This window comes from Lagenorhynchus albirostris, chromosome 1 (assembly GCF_949774975.1).
Source record: "Lagenorhynchus albirostris chromosome 1, mLagAlb1.1, whole genome shotgun sequence".
NCBI classification, from domain to species: Eukaryota; Metazoa; Chordata; class Mammalia; order Artiodactyla; family Delphinidae; genus Lagenorhynchus; species Lagenorhynchus albirostris.
Window position 1 is genome coordinate 71,525,458 of NC_083095.1, and position 24,277 is coordinate 71,549,734.

At 34.1% G+C, this 24,277-nt stretch overlaps 1 protein-coding gene across 1 annotated transcript in view; it reads left to right on the plus strand.

The window, feature by feature from the left end:
* The window catches only part of NOVA1 (NOVA alternative splicing regulator 1), a 136,389-nt gene that overhangs the window by 22,042 nt on the left and 90,070 nt on the right, over nt 1-24,277 (plus strand). The gene's annotated exons all lie outside the window — the stretch shown is intronic.

A 24,277-nucleotide genomic window follows, 5' to 3' on the forward strand; every position in this document is an offset into this window, starting at 1 on the left:
TAGATTATGGAGGCCCATTTAGTCTGTCAAGTCATTTGGATTTTTATTTATCTTAAGATGGATGACACCCAACATGTTAAAAGGACTTTCTAAATCTCCAGTTACTACATATTCAAACCTACATCAATGACCAAAACTCCTAAATGGTGGTGAATGTATACAGTTTTTAGAGAATTATTTTACCTAGAAGATACTTGACAATATAGTTAAGATTTTTTAATATAAAAAGCCATTATGTTTGGAGTAGTTTTAAATTTTGAAGTTATTAAAGTAACTATTTTCTCATAATATTTTTCAGCTTTAATTTAAATGACTACTAATTTATGCGGCTCTGTTTAAAGCTGGAACCCAGAGCTGTTTGGTGTAAGATGTTTTACATTAAGATGCTGTTAAAGAGAAGGATACATGTGGAATTAAAATAGAATAAAATGTTTTTAAATTAAGAATGGATGACATTTCCAAGGTAGCAATGAATGTATTATACTCTACACTAATCATATCGTTAGTGTTTTACTTTTTTCAATTTTATGATATCCATTTCTATTCTTGAAAATCTTTAAAAATGTGTTATCTTTGTTTTTCTTGAACTGTCAGTATTTACAATATAAATGTAAGATCTTGTATAGCTCAGCCTCATGCTTTTATTATCATCCACTTTATGTACTTTTGCTCTGGGGTTGCTGAGCATCCCTAGATAAAAGACTAAAATTGGGCCAATTGATGCTACTTCTCAGTCTAACATATATTTCTAACTGAACCAGCTCTTGTTGTTGTTATCCTTTCGTTTATGTCTATTTAGCTTTCTGTCCTGTGCCGTCAGCCTAGAAATTCACCCCAATACCTTCATACTCTGTAAATGAATGTGCTTTACAGTTTACTTAGATTCTCTTCAAGGACCTCCATCAACTTCTTTTATACTTCAGATTACTCTGTAATTTCAACTTTAATCCTTGCCTACATTTCTAGAGAGAGAATTTTCTCTTCCTCTTTTGAGGCTATCATTTATCTTGTTTCTTTGTACCTTTTTCAGGCCCTTGTTTTATTCTCTTTTTTTTTTTTCTATCTTTTAATTTTTTTCAGTAGATCTTTCTCTTTGGCTTAGAAATATATACAGTTCTTATTTATCTTAAATTACAAAAGACTAAATTCTTTATTTGATTTTGATAATAACCTTATGGTTTCTGCCTCTCTCCCCTTTCCATAGCCATCAAGTTTCTTGAAAGGGTAATCTGTACACTTGAGTTTCTACTTTTTCAGCATTCTGCTGCTCTTGAAGTTACCTAATTCCCTTAAAATTCGTTGTTATCCTCTTACTTCCTTAACTCACTGAACTAACTTTTCAGTCATCTAGTCATCAGCCCCTTTTACTTTTCTGGAGCATTCCATGTTGATAACCACTCTCTTTTGGCACTTTTCTTCCTTTGACTTTCTTGACACTGTAAGATTCTCTGTCTCTTATTGTCTGTCTCACTGTACCTTCTCAGGCATTTTGTTGGGTTTTTCCTTTTTTAATCATTCCATAAATGTAGGAATAATTCTGTTCTTGCCCCTATAGATTCCTCTGAATTATTACCTTTATTTAGATCATTCCTAAGTCCATATGTTCAGCTCAAAACTGTTCTGAACTTTTATTTGTGTACATCTCGTCATAGATATATTTCATGTATTTGAAAACAAATCTGATTATTTAAACCTTATTTTAAAATCTTCCTATAAATTACCTTGCCTTAGAAGTACAAGTTCCTCTATGTGATTCACATTATTTGGCCTGCTACTCCTTTTTCCAGAGATATTTGGTTGTCTTTCTATACTAACACATCTTGAATATACACACACACATCCACTCACTATTCCTATATGTCATTAAGGTTTCAACTTATATATGTCATCATTTAGGAAGTCTTTCCTGACTATCTAAATCTAGTTAAGGTACCCCTTTTTTTTGTGCTCTGGAAGCATTATGTACTTCTCATGCTTATTCCAATTCCAAATTTTGTCTAGCATTATAGGCTGCTAGCTCTATGACAACAAAGACCATTTCACCCTTATTTACAATGTATCCCTAATAGGGTCTTTTACATAGTAGGCTCACAATATGCATATATCGGTTCATTTATGAATGAATGAGTGGAAGAAGAACTCAGAATATCAAAAACTATTTATTTTCATAATTTATAACTCTACCTTCTTCTTGTTTTCTGTTTCAGTTACTGGTGCCAGTGACTTTCAAGTTACCTAAACTAAAAAAATTAGTTATCATTGATCTTGTTCTCTTCTTTATTTTCCTTTTCTTCTCTCTCTAGTTATTGCCAGTTCTTGGTCTCTTTTACCCATGAATTGTATTTTTTTTTTTTTTTTTTTTTGCGGTACACGGGCCTCTCACTCTTGTGGCCTCTCCCATTGTGGAGCACAGGCTCCAGATGCGCAGGCTCAGCGGCTATGGCTCACGGGCCCAGCCGCTCCGCGGCATGTGGGATCTTCCTGGACCGGGGCACGAACCTGTGTCCTCTGCATCGGCAGGCGGACTCTCAACCACTGCGCCACCAGGGAAGCCCATGAATTAGTCTCCCTCTTTATGTTCTTGCTGTTTTGTTCCATGATAGGCTGTTTAACCTACAACTGTGCTGTGTGGAGATTCTACTGGGGTTGTAGAGGACCTTATCTTGGTGTATTTTATAACATCCCATTCTTCTTCGGTCATTTAAAAAAACCCTCTAGGCTAGTGTAATATGAAATTTGAATCTCATATCTGATTTAAGGTTCTTCCTCTGCCCTAGCACTAGTCAGGGTTTGGGCCCTAGGAACTTGAAGTTGGTAGGGTCTGTTCTTTCTCATTCTCTCTAGATTTCAGTAGAGGCAAAGATTGATTCTGACATACCACTCCCCACCCCCATTGCTGATTCTGGCTCCCTTAGGTTAGGGTTTAGTTGGAAAGAAATGGGCAAAACTTTGACTTACCTAGGTTTATGATTGTAATATTCTTTTGAGTTTTTCTCCCTCTGTGGTTTATACTGACTGGCCATTTAGTGCCTTCTTCTATGTGGCAAGTGTTCAAATGGTGGCTTTCTCATGGGGTGCATGTTTTGAATCTGTGAAGGGATCTATTGGGGTCTCCTATTGCACAGTTAACCTGCTATGATGAGATATCCTTAGAGAACTCTCTTCCAGGCCCTCTGTTCTGGCCACTTGGGCATAGTATGATATCTAAGAATTCATCTAAGCCAGGAGTGAAAAGGCATTCTCCTCTTGTCCAGCACCCTCAGTGTATAGAGAACATTTTCTTTTATTGCAGTACCACAGGGGAGGCATACTCCCAAAAGACAGTCTCTAAGTCGAGTCTATAGGTTGGTAGAGAGGAAGAGCGAGAAACTTTGTAATGCATCCAGTTCTGCATATATATGTACAGTAGATTAAGCCAGGAAAAATACTTTCGTAGACATATTTATAATCTTTGAAAAGAAACATTTCGCAGAATTTGGGAAGATTAAACAAGGGAGAATATAAATGATAATACATTGAACTTAATAGAATAAAGGTTGGTTTAGAATACTTTAAAAAGGTGAAATATCTGCATAATATAAAACTTATGGAAGATTCTGTTTTGGCACATTACTGTATAATAACAATGCTTCCTGAACAATTGAAAGAGGTGATTCAGGAGATGGTAGACATACTGGAGTAGCTTATGCATTGTTTTAGGAACAAAATGCCTCTGGAACTTTTGTCTGTTGGTTTAAATAAATGCACATATGTGTTACATATGTGTTATGTGTAACACAAATTTATTATATAGATAATTGATAGCCCTTTTTGTTTTTTAATCTGTTTTGATGAGAAGTTCATCTTGACAACTGCAGTTTTGCCAGTGACAAGATTTCAGTGCTGTAGCTACAGGGATTGAGGAGGGACTACTTTAGTTAATTCAGTTTAAGAAAATTATTTAATAATTTGTATCTTTATTTGAATGAGAGAGAAAATGGTTTCCTCCTGTTACTCTTTCTGACATTTACTTCTGTAGATTCTTTAAGAACCAGGAATGGAAGGTATGGAGTCATCATTAAGTAACAAAAACATTGGATTCTTGTTTAAGTATGTATTAAATCAGATCCTCAAAATTATTTAGGCTTGTTTCATTTATGATACTGAAAGAAAAGATCAACACGAAGAAATAGTATACTGGGGAGGAAGTAAAGATTTGAACAATCTGAGACTAATTCTTTTCAATTAGAGAATTGCTTTAGGCTATGCTCTCAAGTATACTCCAGTTGAAATTAGGTGTGATAATTATTTGTCAATAATGGGGAAGTTTCAAGTTTCACATCTTCAATTTTGCTACTTTGAAGTTTTTGATAATTTGTATGTCTAGATCTGAGGCTTATCCATTTACGTTCCATGATAAACAACTTTCTAGATAAATTAAAGAAGGCAAATAAGACTGCAAGGAATACGTTATTTTTAAAAATTACATTGGAAACATTCCTTATCATTCAAATACATCATTCTTACCTACTTCTCTGTCTTCTCAAACCACTTTAGTTGTCTGGTTTGTTGTCAAGAAATAATGATTTAATAACTTGCACATAAATGCGTAATATAATTAGGCTTTTAAATAAGTCAGATTTACTGCTCCCCATTTAATCAGAATGGTTATGTTTCAGGGAGGAATAGCCATTTCAGAAGTGAGGTAACCTGACCAAAATCATGCAGCTAGTAAGTGAAGACAATTGATCTTCACTCCAGAGTCCATACTCTACATTGTACAGCACCACCTCCATGTGGGTTTAGATTCTTCATCTACAAATAACTTGTTTCAAATAGCATTTATTTTGTTGATTGACGGTGGTAGATATACAGAAATGGCATCCTGAATTATTGCCTGCAAGGAGTTTTGAGAAAGAAGATATAATAACAGTTACTACATTGTAAATACTAATTAGCAATAAGTGTCAAAAACAGGTAGTAAGTGCCCTGGGATTCCCTACAAAAAACATGTACCATTTCAATTTTCCCTAAATCTCTCCTGTTATCTTGATATTATCTCCCTATTGTTTTTAAGATCCCAGCAGTTCCTTCCTTACTGCACTTTTTCCTTGACTTTCTCCTTTAGCAGTCTTATCAGTATTTTTGTTGAGTTGAGATGTATTACATAGTAAATGTTAAGAAACTCTTCAGGTGTTTCAAATACAGGCGGAAATAAACATATTTGTTAGGCTTTTCTCCATAATGATACAGTAGTACAGAGAGCTTTATTGATTACCAAATGGAAAACAATTAAATAAAATTTTTTAAAAAGCATAACTAGTTTATCTTGAGCAAGAAAATAAAATCCCTCAAAATGTTATGAGATGTTTTGCCTTTTTAGATAACTACTTCAGATTTAATAGATTTGAGAAAATGAAAAGTTAATGAAGCAGAAGAGTGGAAATGAAACAGGTGTAGAATAGCCAAACAAAACAGAGGTGATCTTATTAACAGTTCTCCAGATTAGGTTCCTGTAATCACTACCAACTATGTAAATCAAGCAAGACATGTAAATGTCATAGGATAGGGCAAATAAGGGAAACTATAAATAAATTTTTCTGAAAACATTCTTCATAAATTACTTACATAATTGGCTATACTGTGTTTTATGTCTAAATAATATTTAAAAATTTAAACCAAAAGTATGTAGACCATAATGTATTTGGTTTGGGGATTGTAACTTGGCATCTTTTTGTGAAGTTCACTGGGAAAAATGAGTTGAATTGAAAGCAAGTGTTTTTATAGGTAATGAAATGGATTTTTTTTTTTTTCATTTGCCGGATATTTATTGGGCCCATCCTATGTGAGAGGTCCTTCTGAGTGATGTTGAAGATATATCCCCAGGTTCTTGTTTTGGGAAAGGGAAAAGAAAAATAGAATGTTCGTGTAAGGATTGGTCTCTTAGGGAAGATTTTTTGAAAGTATATAAATTGATTTATTCTTTTTGCTTTGCTCTAACATACTGTTATACTTCTCTTATTATGATGACTTCTGTTTTCTCATATTTTTTATTGATGACAGAAATTGCCAGTGTCAATAAGGAATACCAAGTAAGAAAGAAGAATGTGGTGCGTCCTATTTCTCAGTATCTGTTATTTTACTTTCAGTGTTACGATTTTGCTCCCATAGCCTTGGCCATATTGTGAGATTAATTTCCTTATTAGCTAAGTGGTGAGATAATAGATGATAAGGGAAACAATGTAGTGTAATAATAATGATAATAACATTTATTAACCATTTACTGTGTGCAAGGCCATATTCAGCACACTGTGTATATATTATTTAGTCTGCCCAATAACTTAATAAGGAGGGTCTGTTCTTATAAATAGAACACCAAAGCACAAAAAAGTTAAATCGCTTTCACTAGGTACTTAGTTGTAACCATTGGGCAAGACTAGAAAACACATGTATATAGTACTCTGCATATAGTTGATTTTTAATGGTAACTCTTAAATTGATGACAGTGAATTAGACCTGAAATTTGAAGCTTGTGATAGTATAAAATAGTTCCGCTAACAGCCTTCAAAGTAGATAAGATACTTTCTTAGAAATTGTAAATGTTGTTATGTACCATGTCTCTAAGTAACTGTAATTTAAGTGCTGCTTAAATTCTTTAATCATTACATTTTAAAGATTTTGCTAAGCTGTTTTGTTACACATTTCTTATGGCATTTTTAGTCTTTTATTTTATAATAACCCTGAAAGGATATTTCATCATTTATGTAATTCATATAGCTTTATTTTCCAAATTATGTTTTTGTTTCTATCTTTTTTCACCATGCAGCATATTTCTACCTATTTTTAACTGTATCATGTCTTCTTTCCTTCTCATTTAAATTCCCTTAGAACTATCATAGATCATTATTCTAAGTTATTGCATTTTTCTCTATGAATGCCCATTTTTTAATGTCTTTTTAAGAGCTCTACCTTCAGTTTACATTCTCATGCTCTTTTTTTCTTCTGTCACATTTTTCTCACCAATCAAGGATTAAAGAAGACTAAAAATAAAACCAATAAAAGAGAGAATATGTTGGTTCTGGTTTCAAGTTAGTTCATCTCATTTGTTGGTGATTTGCTCGTATTATGTAGTTAGTTCAGTTCCACACAGTATTTGGTCCTACTATGGAACTGTGCTCAATGCTAGGTTATAAAAATGTATGAGCCCTGGTCTACCTTTTTTCTTTCTTGTTTATCCAATCTCTTGCCATTTCTTGGCCTCATGTCACACCGAATTTTTGGTCTTTTATACATGGAAGCCAAGAATTAATAAGGGACTAGTTGGACAAGAAAGAATAAACTTGGAGAAAAGTAAAGGGAAAAGAATGGTGGGCTTGGAAGCAGGCATGGAAGCACTATTCTGCTAGAACAATAGCAGGTACAGTAGAACAGAAAGAAGTCAGTGGGGAAACAAGCAGAATGTTTTTGCAATCTTCAAGGGTGGGAAGGGTGCTTAAAAGACTTCAAGGGCAGCTCTGTAAAATAGTTTAAAAACAAAAACAACAGGGCTTCCCTGGTGGCGCAGTGGTTGAGAGTCCGCCTGCCGATGCAGGGAACACGGGTTCGTGCCCCGGTCGGGGAAGATCCCACATGCCGCGGAGCGGCTGGGCCCGTGAGCCATGGCCGCTGAGCCTGCGCGTCCGGAGCCTGTGCTCCGCAACGGGGAGAGGCCACAACAGTGAGAGGCCCGCGTACCGAAAACAAACAAACAAAACAACAACAACAAAACAAAACATCAGTCACAGAATAGTTCTTTTAGTTTGTTTTGGGAATAGAGAAGGAGTCAAATAGCTACCTAGATATTAAAAAGGGTAACATTTTGTCTTTAGAAAAGAGCAAGAGTCTAGGTTCAGTGAGTATAGATGGAGAGTAAAAGTCAAACAGCTATTGTGGTTTTTTAAGACAGAGAAAGACTGGTTACAAAAGTGAATTTTATCAGCATGGACTTCTTTAACAAAGTTAACGGGACTCTCACTGACTTCAGTAGCTCTTAAGTTTTTTTTTTTTTTTTTTTTTACTATCTACTCCTTCAGCTACCTTGCCACACAGTGTAATTACTGATGCCTACAGTGGTGACACTGATTCATCAATAAATGTTTAAATTGTATTCATAACATTTTAAGAAGTTAGGGATATGTGTGATACATGTTAGAAAGTTTTCCATAAATCTATTTAAAATTCAGGTACAGTACTTAAAGGTTTAACTTAAAATAAAATACTGTTGTGAAGAAAACACAGTCCCTGCCTTAAATCAGCTTACATATCTCATTTGCACCTTCAAGCAAATTTCATTGTGAGGATTTTAAAAGACATTATGTCATATTATGACTTTAAATAACTTTTTCCAAAGGACTTACTTCATGTCATGTAAATACAAATTGCACAAAAATGTAGTTTTTTTGTTGAGGTATAACTGAAATACAACATTATGTATATGTAAAAGATTTAACATTTTTATCTCACAGAAACACTAAATCAGATGTGCCTGCTGGACATATTTTTATAACTAAAAGTCCTTTACCATATGGTTTATATATTGCATCATTATAGGATCTCTCTGTTTTACAGTTTTTTAGTATAAACATGGATATGGTAGTACCTATCTCAAGGAGCTGTAATGAGTGATGGTGTGTGTAAAAACTTTATCAAAATACAGACTAAACCCTCAGTAAATGGTATTGTTTCAGTGTAAAACAAAGTGTGGTTATGGAATTATTTAAGCAATGGGTTCTTGATTTTTACCTTATTTAGCGGTGATTGAGGTTCTCCTTATTTACCGAAGAAGAATTATTCACATAAGAAATTATTAGTAAAGGTAATTGTAGAAGATTGTTTAATTTCTTTAGGCATGAATCTGAAATTGTCTGTGTAGTGGAAAACCTTGGTACTTTGTTTTTAGGGAAGAATTATTCCATACCGTATGTATGCCAATTCACTGCTTAAACATCTTTCATCAGAACTGAAAGTATTTTGAGGTTTTGTATCCCGAGGGTTTATAAGAGAAAGGGTGAGAAGCAGCTGAGCAGGGAATTGAAGAATGAATGCTGACTAATTGTCCCATTTATGCTCCTTATTCACTGGCAACCAAGTAGCTCTACTTTTGATTTTATTCTCTAATACAACCAAAGAAACAGTAGGTTTTGTTTACATAAAGTGTTCTAGCTAAAAGCAGTTGCAGTTTCAGAGAAGAAAAAAGTACTAGGAGTTAGCAGGTCTCAGAGAAAGGGACAAATGTGTATAATGATGTGGCTGTACTGTATAATATTTAAGAGCTTAGTGTCTGTAACTAGACTTCGTGCTGAAGTTGGAATCCTCACTTTCCACTCATTAGTTCCAGCAATTTATTTAATCTGTTTCAGTTTTCTTGCATAAATAAGGATAGTAATAGTACCTACCTCACTGAATTGTTAGGATTAAGGTAGTAAATATGTATAAAGCAAGTGGGATAGTGCCTGATACATTGTAAGTGCTATGAAACTGTTAGTTGCCGTATTTCATCAAACCTGAAATACCAGTGTTTGTAAGATACACCAATACTTTATATACCAAGAAAAAAAATGTGGAAGTATATGTGTCTTAGAATCGACGCAATATAATATTATGTTATTGGATCAGTAAGTTTAATAAGCTTTTCATATTGTGATTCATTTAAAAGATAATGTTTATCTTGTTCCTCTGTGTTATATTGCTTATATTTAATTGACTTTATAAATTACCAGATATAATAGTGGTGCTCTTTTTAGGGGAAAAATAGAACTATGCCAAAACTCTGCTTGAAAATATTTAATTTACATGAGCCTTATATGTTGTTTTGCTAATTTTTATATATATATTTTTTGTGGGAGAGCTTTTTATGTTGAATTTATACAGTGAATATCTTTTGGTGTCTAGCCTTTTGTTAATTTTGAATGCACGTTCATGTATCTCTAATACATTAATAACAGTAGATTTTAGTTATGTGCTTTAGATCCTGCAAAATTCTAAAGTGTTTTCCAAATAATCAAGACAATATATTGTGTTCAATAGATTTATAGTGCTAAGTAGCACATAGCAGTAAAGATCACAGGCTCTGGAGTCAAATTGCCTGTGTTCAAAATCTTAATTCAGTCACTAACTAACCCCGTCAAGTAGCTTTGCCTCTCTGTGCCTTTGTTTTCTAATCTGTAAAATGGGGAAATTGAAGTGTGTATGAAAAGTGCTTAGAATGTTGTCACATAGTAAGCACAATGAGCTTGCTGTTTTTTATATTAATTTGATTATTGCATTCTAAGTATTTTTCAAAGTTCTGATCAGTTTTATGAACCAGAATCCTTAGTAAACCAGATCATTCTATTTTTTACTCTTCCTTTAAAATTATAAAGAAAGAGAGACCTGGGGATATTTAATGTAAGATAGAGAACATATATACTCCAGAGGTCCTGGTGTGAATATGATAATAGATATCTATAATAATAACACGTAATTATCAAGAAGGTAAGGAATGATACTTAATCATTCAAGAATATGTGTGGTAAATTAAAAATCTTTTAAAAAAGGAAAGTTTTGTCACTTGAAGGTGTAAACTTAAATTTATCTCCAGATTTTCTTATGTGAAGCCATGCTGGTGCTGGGTAATTGAGATATTACTCTGTTAAAATTTAAAAATTGATGTTAATCGACTACTATTTTATATATCAACATATTATTTTACATTATAAGTTGGAAATGTATCTGATTTACTTTTTAAAATTCATTCTTATCACTTATATACATACAGAATTAAAAAGCAAAGTAGTATTAAAAGACTTGAAAAGAAGATGTGGCACATATATACAATGGAATATTACTCAGCCATAAAAAGAAACGAAATTGAGCTATTAGTAATGAGGTGGATAGACCTAGAGTCTATTATACAGAGTGAAGTAAGTCAGAAAGATAAAGACAAATACCGTATGCTAACACATATATATGGAATTTAAGGGAAAAAAAATGTCATGAAGAACCTAGGAGTAAGACAAGAATAAAGACACAGACCTACTAGAGAATGGACTTGAGAATATGGGGAGGGGGAAGGGTAAGCTGTGAGAAAGCGAGAGAGAGGCATGGACATATATACACTACCAAATGTAAAATAGATAGCTAGTGGGAAGCAGCCGCATAGCACAGGGAGATCAGCTCGGTGCTTTGAGACCGCCTGGAGGGGTGGGATAGGGAGGGTGGGAGGGAGGGAGACGCAAGAGGGAGGAGATATGGGAACATATGTATAACTGCTAACATATGTATAACTGATATAACATATGTATAACTGATATGTATATGTATAACTGATTCACTTGGTTATAAAGCAGAAACTAACACACCATTGTAAAGCAATTATACTCCAATAAAGATGTAAAAAAAAAAAAAAGACTTGAAACTAAGTAAAGCACTCCCGTTTCACTGCTCACCATCTTCCACAGCCTTGCTCCCCAGAGGCAGTCAGTTTGCATTCTTGGAGCTGTTTCTTATGGCATTTCCATATTTTTAAATGACACTTTTAAGCTGCTCTTTATTGATTTATCAATTTTTTCTCTATCAATTTACTTCCTATTATTAGTTGGGGATTTACTATTCTTAAATTCATTACCATCTCATTCTCTCAACATACTTATACAAAGATTACCCCATTTTCTCAACATACTTATCCAATAAGTATGTTGCATTAAATCAGCACTAAATATTGCTCCTTTTTGAGCAATTTATTATGATTATTTCTTTTCTCCTACTTTTTCTTTTGGGGGGAGTTAATAATAACCTCATTTTTATTTGCTTATTTTTTGTGTACCTACTGTATTTTTCCTAAATGTTTCAACAGATCTGTAAGATGATGTCAGTATTTTTTGAGTGCTGAAACATGGTTTCAGACACTGTATCAAATTTGCTTTTCTTTGTGGAGACCTTTCCATACTGATCTGTTTTACAATCTAGATTGGTTGCTTTCTACACCTGGTGCATAGTGGACATCTTGGGACTTCCCTTGGCTCTTCTCCTATGTTAGATCCTTTATTTCCTGAGTCCCACACTCGTCCTCCCCCCTTTTCCTCCTTTATTTTATAGAGGTATATTTTTCAGCTACTTCCTGATAAAGGAGTCATAAAAGTTTGCCCTCTTGAAAATATCTTCATCCCATCCTCACATTTGATTGAATATTAGCTTATGTATATAATTGTAGACTACAAAATAATTTTCCCTTAGAGTTATGAAAGCATTGCTCCCTTCTCTTCCTTCATTTTTCTGTTCTCTATCTGTGGTCATAGGGCATATGTTCATCTGGATTTGTATGCTTGTTTTCTTGTGTTTCCTCTTCTTTTAAAAAGTTCTTTATATTCTACTTACTAGGAGATTTTCTAGATGTTCTCTTTCATTGAATGTTTTATTTCAGCAATTATTTTTATTTTCTAAAAGTTCTTACTGTTTCTCTAATTATTCAGTTTTTTAACATAGTACATTCTTATTTTGCCGCTGTAATTACCTTTTCTTATGTCAGAGGATGGTAATAATTTTCTTAAGGTTTCTTCTCTTGGTACTGTATTTCCTCTGAGTACTTTTTTTTGGTTTATTTATTTTGGTTTTAGTCTTTCATGTTGGAGGCTTTTCTGAAAGCCTAGACTTAATGAGGTGCTACAGATTTATTTGGAAGCTGTGTGTCTAGAGGCAAGAATTGTTTCGTAGGTGGCTTCATTAGGGTGATCAAGAAAAGAGCTAAAATTTCTCTTGGGAGATCCCAGATTGTGGTATCTATATGTCTTTTTCTGGGGTCTTAAACGTTCTCCAATGAATTTTCAAATATTCTTTCTTGGATAGTTTACACCTGTCTGCCAACAATTAGGAACCAGTTCAGGTCCGACTGAGCCTTGTCCTTCGACTCCCTCTATGTTGTGCTTGGTCGTTCCAAGTCAGGAACATCCCTGGTTTAAGATATCCAACATTCTGATCCTCTAGAGGCCGAAGAGGACGTGTGGAATGAGGTAGTTAACCTGTGTGTGGAAATTTTCTTTATACAGACTTTTAGAGAACCCCTCAGTATTCAGTGCTAATATTACCCCAGCCTTTCAGGGTTTCATTAGGCAAATTATCTTGATTCTTACATTCTCCTCCTTTTCTGCCACTTAATTTTCTGCATCCTCTGCTGTGCTGAATCAGTCACTAGTCTTCTGCCTAAGTTTTTCATTTTCCAAAAGCTTGTGTTTGTTGTTGTCTTCTCTACTGTTTTTTTTGTCCTTCAGTTTTGTACTTTTTTGGTTAATTTAGAGGAGTTTCAGAAGGAAGGATGCTTCATTTGCCATAATTACCTGTGACAATAATGGTAATAATCTAGTGATTCGCTCTGTGCTAGACTTGTTCTTTGTGGTTTTGTTTTTTGCGGTACGCGGGCCTCTCAGTGCTGTGGCCTCTCCTGTTGTGGAGCACAGGCTCCGGATGCGCAGGCTGAGCGGCCATGGCTCACGGGCCCAGCCGCTCCGCGGCATGTGGGATCTTCTGGGACTGGGGCACGAACCCGCGTGCCCTGCATCGGCAGACGGACCCTCAACCACTGCGCCACCAGGGAAGCCCAGTTCTTTGTGTTTTAATGTTGATTTTCTTTTAATCTTCAAACAGATCCCATTAGAAAGACACTGCTATTATCCTCATTTTACAGATGGGGGAACAAAATAATAAGTAAGCTGCCCAATATCACATGACTAGTAAACGGCAGAAAGATTTGAATCTACAGACTTACTTCTGGAACCTGAGGTTGGTACTTTATCATTATGAACCAGAAGTCTACAATACTTCTTTATAACCTCTAGAGTTACTTTAACATACGGCTTAAAAGTCACTTCACATAAGACAAATTGCTAGATTTTCATATATCTAAATTAGAAGAAAACCTAGTAGCTTATAAATATGCTACGTACACACACACACACATACACACACACGCCACACATATAGAAATCATTACTTACTATTTCTGTGAAGAATGATTTTTTGGTGACACAAAACTTTAATGTAAACTATTAGTTACCACCTAACACCATTCTTCTAAGTAAAATTTTTAAATGATATTTACTGTCTGAACTAGGGCACAATGTTCTATACACTAAGTATAATAAATAAAATCAGAGTATTAATAAATTTTAGTTGATCTTATTAAAATTTTTCCTCTGTTTAAAAATTTTAGGAAGAATAGAAATATAAGATTTGTTTGCAAGATTATACATAAACAAAACTTTTGTTTCTTTCAAAAATATTATGGCTAAACACTTGAAATTTAATATAAACTGAATTCTACTTTGAGTGTCACCAATTAAAAATAAATCGTCTTCGATACAGTTTGATTTTTTCTTTTATAATAATAATAAATCATTTCTATTTTGTGTAATTTTTCTATCCTTCTGTTTCTTCAGTGTAGAGAGAAATCTATTGCCTTCCTGCTGAGAATATAATTTCTGAATCTAGGTGATGTACTGTCAGCACAGTGAAGCAGGAAATTATTCTCCTGTGTCAGCTGCTGCTGTTAAAGAATAAACAAGGTTTGGGATAGGATGCATTTCTGTTATCTCTACTCGCAAATCTCATACGACACGCAAATAGATTTTAATTCAAGAGAGTTCAAAGTATTTTGTGACAAAAGATACTCCCTGCTCTCAGTTCTTTTTCTACTCCTTCTAAAAATCTCAAGTGTATTTCAAAATTCCGTGCTTTTTTGTCTCTCTGAGTGGTAGCAGTCATCAAATTTATTCAATTTTTTCAAGTGATAGAGCATGTGGAAATCATATTCTTTAGGACACTGGGAATATTGGTATATTAAACTTAGCAGTAATAGTAGCAGCAGTGATAATAATACTAATAGCTAAATGGAACTTAGTATGAGCCAGGGACGACAACTACATGCTTTCTACATATTAACTGAATTAGTTCACACAATAATTCTGTGAGGAAAAGGCAGCACAAAAGGTTAAATAATTTGCCCACAGCATGTATGTATGTGTGGTATATATATGTTTGTATATAAACACATATGTGTATGTAAGGGTATATATATGTGTGTGTGTATTCATATACATACATATATACATACCTGTGTATGTGTGTGTGTATACACACACCTACATATATGTATGGAAATTTATATATACATATGTAAATATTTTTTTTCTCTATAAAATTAGAGGCAGAGATAGGATTTGCTTAATCTGCTCCCAGGGTCTGCCCTCTTAACTACCATGTTACACTAATAGAATAGTCTTGTATAGGCAGATAGGAATTATCAAATATTAAAAATTAGGTAAAATCTCAGAATTTGTCAATTTTATCCCTTAATCTAAGTTTTTCATGAATTGGGGAAAGACTGCTGTTACTTGATTTTTTTCTCCAAAAAAGTCTCAGGAGCTTATAGAATACCAATTTGATGGACAGTCTCTGCCTTGTGTCTTTATATGGCATAGACAGTAAATTTATATTTCCTTATCCAATAAAGTTTTCATTTTACTAAATTGTCACAATGAATGATTTCAATATTATATTTCTATAACTTTGTGGTAGAAGAAACTATAATACTCATTCTTTTTCATTTGATGAAATTATTATTTAAGGACATGTATTATTAAAATGACAAATTATAGACATCACAAGGAGTTCTGAGAAATTCACGTACAGTTTTGTCAACCTTAAAATGGAGAGATGGTCTTAGAATCATGACGAAGCCTATATTTATTTTTAGTTGTCATTATAAAGTATAAATTTGGTATATGATCTCTCTTGAATATCATTCTTGGATATTTAAATTTGGAAATGTTAGCAGCAATTGATAATAAGATAGTCTCAAATATAAGCCTGTCTACATCATATAAAAATGATATTAAAATTTATAGCTACCCCATATTTTAAAAATTGGGCATTCAGTATCCTTCCCAGAGTTACCAGTAGAGTATTTGATAAATGATGAGGGTAAGAATAAATTCCAAATTGTTGGGTTCCAAAGCAAACTTTATATGTCTAATTATGCTTACACAGCTACCAGGATATTTTATATATTCTATTTTCTTAAGATTGGTGGTTATTTCTTCTTTTAGAAAACTTGCATTAGAGTCATAAATATTACTAAAGAATATTAAAAAATAAATATATAATTGCACAGGAGTATGGATAGATCTACACACTTTAGAAAAGTAACCACTTTTTTTTAACTTTAAAGGATAGAAAACTATTTCCTTCTCTTGTAAAAATCAACTTATAGTTAATTTAAAATTTCCTTGTTTCTATAAATTTTCTGTTGCATCCAAGTAAGATGCATGATATGTAGGCAGGGAGGGAAAACTTAACCTTGAATTCCTTTAGTCAGAAGTTTTCTGTCTTAGTTTGCTGAAACAATATTACCTGGTTCCATTCTAATATCATCAGGTAGGCTAGGGAATTTTAGAATGACTAAAGTTAAGTATAGCATGAATACTAAAATAATAATAATAACCTTAAACTCTTGATACTGTTATATCCATGGCATTATCTGGGTTTCTGAAATTAAAATAGAACATTGTTAAAACCTAACAAAATGTTTTGGCCTATTTAAACTCTGTTTCCTAGCTATAACTTTCCTATATATAGATTATAATTTTATTGAGTTTTATAGCATAACTTAATATGCCCTGCGATCCTAGAAACAAAATATTACTTGCATGTGATGAAAGCACGTTTGAGTAGCTGTATGTTTAGATTTATTTCTTATTTTAAATGTATGAAATTCTTGCTATGCTCTGTCACTGTGTTCCATTTGAAGTGCAGGTAGCCTGAAAAAGAAGCTTCAAATTGAAAATGCGTTTTTGTTTTTGGAAAAGCTTTAAAAAAATAGCTTTACAGGAAAATGTCAGTGGAAAAACGAAGAACAAAAGTTTTGCCTTAATAAACTCATTTGCATATCAGCCACTGTAACAATATTACCATTGTTTCTCTACCTGCATTGCACTCAGGTCACCATATTTAAAAATATAATTTATAATTATATTTACTTTTTTAATAATTTACTTTCATGACTATTGCTGAAAAAATCATGTGTCTCCATTTGCACTTAGAGTTTTTGAGGCCCGTTTCTGTTTCCATGTAATTATCCCAAATTTTTTACTTCTTGACCTTATTAGTAGAACAACTACTTTAAAAAAATTAATAGACTACACTTTTTAGAGCAGTTTTAACCTTAACAGAAAAATTTAGTGGAAAGTCCAAGGGAGTTGCAGTATACAATTGACCCTTCATATCTGCAGGATCCGCAGCCTCAGATTCAACCAACCAAGGATTGAAAATATTTGAAAAAAAAAAAAAATCCCAGAAAGTTCCAAAAAGAAAAAACTCGTATTTGTTGTGTGGTAGCAACTATTTACATAGAATTTACATTATATTAGGTATTATAAGTAATACAGAGATGTTTAATGTGTATGGGAGGATTGCATAGGGTATATGCCAGTACTACGCAATTTTATATAAGGGACTTGAGCACCCCTGGATTTCGGTATCTGCGGGAATCCTGGGACTAATTTCCAATGGATACTGACGGTTGACTGTACCCTTTCTTGTTCCTACTTCTCCTGCCCCCCACCCCAGCACACAGTTTCTCCTATTAACATCTTGCGTTAGTATGGTAGAGTTGAAGTCCATAGTTTACATTAGGATTCGCTTTCAGTGCTTTTACAAATGTATAATGATATTTATCCATCATTGCAGTGTCATACATAACAGCTTCCCGGCCCTAAATATCCCCTCATGATGTGTTCTACCTCATCCTTCCTTTCCTCCCTGTGCATCTCTGGCAACCATTAATCTTTTAACTGTCTCTGTAGTTTTGCCTTTTCCAGAATGTCATATACTTGAAATCATGGAGTATGTATAGCCTTTTCAGATTGTTTTTTTTTCATTTTGTAATATGCATTTAAGCTTTCTTTATGTCTTTTTGTGATATGATACCTCATTTCTTTTTATATAATATGGGTATACCACAGTTTGTTTATTCATTCTCCTGTTGAAGAACATCTTGATTGCTTCCAAGTTTTGGCAATTATGAATAAAGCTGCTATAAACATTTGTGTGTAGATTTTTTTTTATAGATATGAGTTTTTAGCTCATTTGGGTAAACGCCAGGGAGTGTGATTGCTGGATCATATGGTAAGAGTATGTTTAGTTTGAAAGAAACTGCCAAACTGTTTTCCAAAATGGCTGTACTATTTTCCATTCCACTAGCAGTGGATGAGAGTTCCTGTTGCTCTACATCCTCATTAACATTTGGTGTTGTCACTGTTTTGGATTTTAGCCATTCTAATAGATGTGTAGTGGTATCTCATGGTTGTTTTAATTTGCAGTTCCCTAATGACATACCATTATATCCCCCCCTCAAATTCATATCTTGAATTTCTAACCCCCCAGTACCTGACAGTGTGACCTTATGACCTTATTTGGAGTTATGGTCTTTACAGAGTTAATCAAGTTAAAGTGAGGTTATTACAGTGGGTCGTAATCCAATATGACTGGTGTCCTTATAAAAAGGGGAAGTTCGGACACAGATATGCATAGAGGGAGAATGCCATGGGAACATGAAGACTGCCATCTATAAGCCAAGAATTGAGGCCTGGAATCTGATCCTACCCTCACAGCCCTCAGAAGGAACCAGCCCTGCCAACACCTTGATTTCAGACTTTGACCTCCAAAACTGTGAGACGATTAATTTCTATTAAGTCATCCAGTTTGTCATACTTGGTTATGGCAGCCCTGGCAAACTAATACACATTTGATTGATGTTCAGCATCTTTTCATATGCTCATATGTTATCAGCTTATCTTTTTAGGAAGGTGTCTGCTCAGACCATTTGCTCATTTTTTAATTGAGTTGTTTTCTAGTTGTTGAATTTGAGTTTTTTGTATATTTAGATTACTAGTCCTTTATCATATATGTGTTTTCCAAATATTTTCTCCCTATCTGTAGCTTTTTTTCTTTCATGGATTGTGCTTTTGGTGTTGTATCTGAAAAGTTATTGTCAATTCCAAGGTCACCTAGATTTTTCTATATTCTGGGAGTTTCGTAACTTTGTCTTTTTTCTATTTTGAGCTCATTTTTATAAAAGGTTTATTGTCTGTGTCTAGATTTTTTTTGGGGGGGGGATATGGATGTCCAATTAGGCCAGCACCATTTGTTGAAAAGGCTATCCTTTCTTCATTGAATTTTGTTTGCTTCTTTGTCAAAGATCAGTTGATTACATTTGTGTGAGTTTGTTTCTGGTCTCTCTGTTCTCTTCCATTGGTCAATTTTTCTGTTCTTTGACAGATATCACACAGTCTTGAATACTGTTGCTTTATAGTAAGTAGTAAGTCTTAAAGTCTGATAGAGTCAGTCTTCCAACTTTGTTCTTCTCCTTCAATACTGTGTTGACAATCCGGCTGACATTATTTACTGACAGTAAATTAACATGTGAGTTTGAATGACTTGAGTTTGTATGGTTTTCCTTACACTTTCCAATTTACTTATAAATGATAATGTTTATTCTTATATGCCATGAAATAGTAGACTAGAAAAAAGGTATAAATATAGAACTTAGTTCTGTAATTTTGAGTCATATTACTTTCATTATGTTGTATCTCTGAGAAGGACTAACTGATAAAATGTGGCATAATTTAGGATGATAAGTGATTGTAAAATGAATAGGACCATTACATAAGGAGTTATAAACATCAATGTAATAGGATCCTGTATTCTCTAAAAGTGTGACATTTAAACAGAGATAACGTTATGTATTATTTAGTCATGTAAAATACTGATACCTTAATTTATTTAAAAAGATATACCTAAGTTTTCAGAGAATTCCCATTAAAGATTAATTTAAATGTTAAATAAATGGAAAGGGCATGATTCAATTTGGGGGAAAGCCCAAAGTTATTAAGCTATAAATCAAGGCAGAATATTCTTTAAAGTTGGGTTTCAGGTTACTCCAATATGAATATCGAAAATGTTCCTTTAAAACAATAAATGTTTTAACCTGTTTTTTCTTTTTCCTTCCCTGTAGCCTTTTTGTTCTGCAAGTTTGGTGTCTTATTTAGGGGATTCTACTTTTTAGTTTCTATACAACCTAGTATTCTCCACAAATGTATAAAATATTTATATTTGTTCGTATTTGTAATAAGACCTAGTATTATTTACAAATGTTCAAAATATTTCTGTAACTTTTATACAAGGGGAAATATGAATAATTCCTTATAAAATACCCATAGTTATATAATTACTAGTAGTTCTTAAGAATAAGAAAAATATGATAATGCAGCTATTCAGCCTGATAGTCATAGAATATTTTAGAGAGATGAAAAGTAAAAAATCACTTACTAGCTCATTGCTGTTAACCATTTCATAATACAGTATGACTTGAGATGGAGAATGAAGTGGGAATGCAAACATGAAGTGATTTTATTTTTCTCCAATCTGACCTTTGTTTGTGATTGGTCAAATCAGGTTTTTGTTTGTTTCTTTACTCATCTCGAGGAAATGTCAAAGCTTTCTGGACACTTCAGAAAATCAGTTTAATCTGACTAGTTTGAATTTTAACCTCATAGCCCAATTTAAAACTCAGCTTTCCCCCTTCTACTCAGTGCCGCTTAGGCTGTTCTAGGAGATTGTAGTGTGGAAAGGGTTGAATACAGTCATTCAGTCTGCGCACTCCAGTGAGTAGAGAGTGATCTGCTCTTTCATTTATATTACTTTCTCCTCCTGGGTGAGAGAGATAGAAAGGGAAAAGATTTTCCTACTTTAGTGGTGCCCTTTTTGTTTCTTTTTCTATCTCTGGTCATCTGAGTAACACTGACTAGACCTCATGCCTTCTGTGGGGAAAGAGAGGCAAATACTACCGTTGATGTGGCACGTGTGTAAAACTTTTTTTGGGAGGATGAGATATTTTTGCAGAGTCACACTATCCAGTTTGTCTTTTTCTACTCTTTCGAAGTTTCTCCTTCTCCAGTACGCCCACAGCCTCTGGCTGCTGGGATCCCCATTGTGTGGAGGCTCAATCCAGCTACTTTGTTAGTCACACTCTTTGCTGTTACAAATAGTGAGTCCAGTTCTCTCTACCCTGTTTTCCAATCCACATCTTTTTTTCCTCTCCTCATATAGGCATGGGTAGTAGGTATGGGCATGGGATGATAAGCAAGTCTAAACACAAGCAGAAATCCAGCCGAAAGATGAGATACCAGTCTTCCATTCTTGCCAATCTTTCGACCCGCTCTGACTTGATTTAGACTCTTGGAAATAGCACTATCCAACTACGTTAAGTCAGTGAAGCAAACTCTGATGATTGACTCACTCAAGGTGGGCAGGGGTGGGCAGTTCTAGGGTAAAGAGGAACTGAGGAAGGTAAAGATGTTTCGGTTATTGTGGAGAGGTAGTTGGCTCTCACTTGTTTAGGCTGTCTTTTGAACGTGAAATACTTGATTGGTGACTCTTTGTTCTCAGTTTTGGGTTGTAATGCCAATCCCTGGCAATGGGAAAAGTCCCACCTGATAGTCTGTTATGTAAATTTTATTATAGTCTTGCGAGTACTGCCATTCTTGTTGGCTACCATCAGTTCCACCATTTGTTCCCATCTCAGGGCTTTGCTCTCACTGTTCCATCAGTGTTCTTACCCCAGATAGTCAGTCTGTAGACTCCTGCCACTTCATTCTTCATTCATATAATGCTGCTTCCTTGGGTTTTCTTTGTACACTTAAAATAGTGTATTGGTCACTCTCTTCCCATGGCTTGCTTTACTTTTAGTTCATATGTGAATCATTTTCTTACATTTTATTATACATTTAATAGTTTATTATCTGTCTTTTCTATTTACATATAATCTTTTTTTTTTTTTTTTTTGCGGTACGCGGGCCTCTCACTGCTGTGGCCCCTCCCGCTGCGGAGCACAGGCTCCGGACGTGCAGGCCCAGCGGCCATGGCTCACGGGCCCAGCCGCTCCGCGGCATGTGGGACCCTCCCGGACTGGGGCACGAACCCGCATCCCATGCATCGGCAGGCGGACTCTCAACTACTGCGCCACCAGGGAAGCCCTGCATATAATCTTAAAGAGAGCAAGTCACTGGCTCCTTTGTTCGGTGCTTTGCCCAGTGCCTAAAATGGGACCTGATGCATAGGAGACAGTTGATTTTTTTTGTTTTTGTTGAGTGAATTAATGAATGAATGGATGCTAGTTTCTATACTCAAACTTTAGGAATAGCTTTGATTTATCTAACAATGTTTACCCTTCTAGTGTTTTACAGAGTAGTATACTTTAAAAATTTTTTACAGATCTTTTATTATTCCTAACTATGTATTCCCATTGTTGCCATCCCAGTTGAACCATCTACACCTTTAGTTCATTTTCCATGCTGCTGCTAGAAATTATTTTTATAAAATACTTCTCAAAATGCCATCCTCTGGAATAAAATATTCAAAAATTCCTTAGCATAATTGGGCCTGTGCCTCTTGTCCTTCTCACTGACCCCTCCGTGTACTCTATTCTAGTCTTATTCTTTTCATTGCAGTACTCTGAATGCTTAATATGTTTCTCTTCTACTTCTGTATCTTTACTTAAATCCTGTACCGTTTGTTCTTACTGCTATATATTTTATTAGTGTGTGAATACATAAAATATGACTCCTATCATGAGAAGACTCTAGGAAAGGTACTTGACATTTGAAATGATTGGGAACCAACTATATAGTTGCACTGTATGCTATTATTTCAGATATATTTACCAACCTCTTCCTTCACTGAGCATCTTTAATACATGGTAACAGTTCATTTGTCATTTTTTGATGGGTATTTAAAAGTTACCACAATCTTGAAGAGCACCGTGCACATGATTTTGTAATGATGTTGGTAATATTGTGAATTCATTTTAAAGGTAAGGCTAATCTACATGTTGTAACACAAGGATTCTTTTTAAAGGTTGTGTATGTATGAATGTTTGTTGTATCTTTTATCTTCAGAAAACTAACCTGAGTAAAGAAAATGATATGTGAAAGTAAAAGTATTATATGTATAACTTTTTCAGAAAATGTGTTTCCTTGATAGATTCCTCACATTTAGATTTTTTTGTTTGTTTGAAAGGCAAGACTGATAAAGGAGGTGAAATTATTTTATATAAACAATTGAAGCCAAATGTTTTTCATATCTGAGGCTTTTCCAAGTAAGTACTGTGTCATAGAAAGGACCGGTGTGGCTTTTGGGGAAATGTAGATTCTAGGAGTATGTAGCAGTGTTCCAAAACTTGTATTTAGCATTTTTGTATCTAAAATAATGCAGAAATGTATAGCTTGTGATGTTGATGTCTTTTAGAAGACACACCTAAATAAAAGTAGATGACGCAGCTAAGTAAAAGTAATATATTATGAAGTTATGTAGAAGTAAATAAAGATGGGACCCTATAAGGAAGTTTTATTTTTTTGACATAGCACTTTTGAACAATTACTGCTGTTACTGATAATAATAGGTCAGTATTAGGTGCTTTATGTGAGTTATTTCATTTCATGGTTGGAACATTCCTGTGTCTGCTACTCATTTTACATAATGAACTGCTCAGATTTAGGCATTTGATTTAAATTACTGCTGCTTATTCAATTGGGTGTCTTCATATCATTTATCAGTAGTTCCTTAAACTTTTTTTGGAAAATCACAGAGCCTTTTGAGAACCTGACAAAAGTCCATTTCCCCTAGAAAAAAATGTACTTATACACCTGTATAATATGTCTTTATTTTAGCCTGCACTTTTGCAGAGTTCCTAGGTTTCCTAATTCCCATAAGTAGACCCCAGATTGGGAATCTCTGATCCATGTCTTTTAATAAAGAGACTGGAAAACTCTGTACTTTTTTCTTCCTTTATGAACTCTTGTCACTTAAAGGAAATAATATTCATTTACATTATGCCTTATTATAGAAAGAATTTAAGAAAGCTGAAGGGAATTGTCAGCTACCTCTAACTTCACTGAATATATGCCAGGATAAATTCTGTTATGGCAAGTGAGATTCAGATAAGTTTGATGGATGGGACACTTTTTAATGGTCATATTTGTTGGACTTCACATCAAAGCATTCTCAGTCTGTTTCAGGAACCTAAATGTGATATTTTGAAATAATGTAATCAGTTACCTCTTCAGATTAGCATAAATATAGTAGCTGTGCCTAGAGATAGAAGATTAGAAAGATAGTACCTTCAAGCCTAGTGATTCAGTGATATTTCTCAGAGAATAACTTTTGGATTTTATCT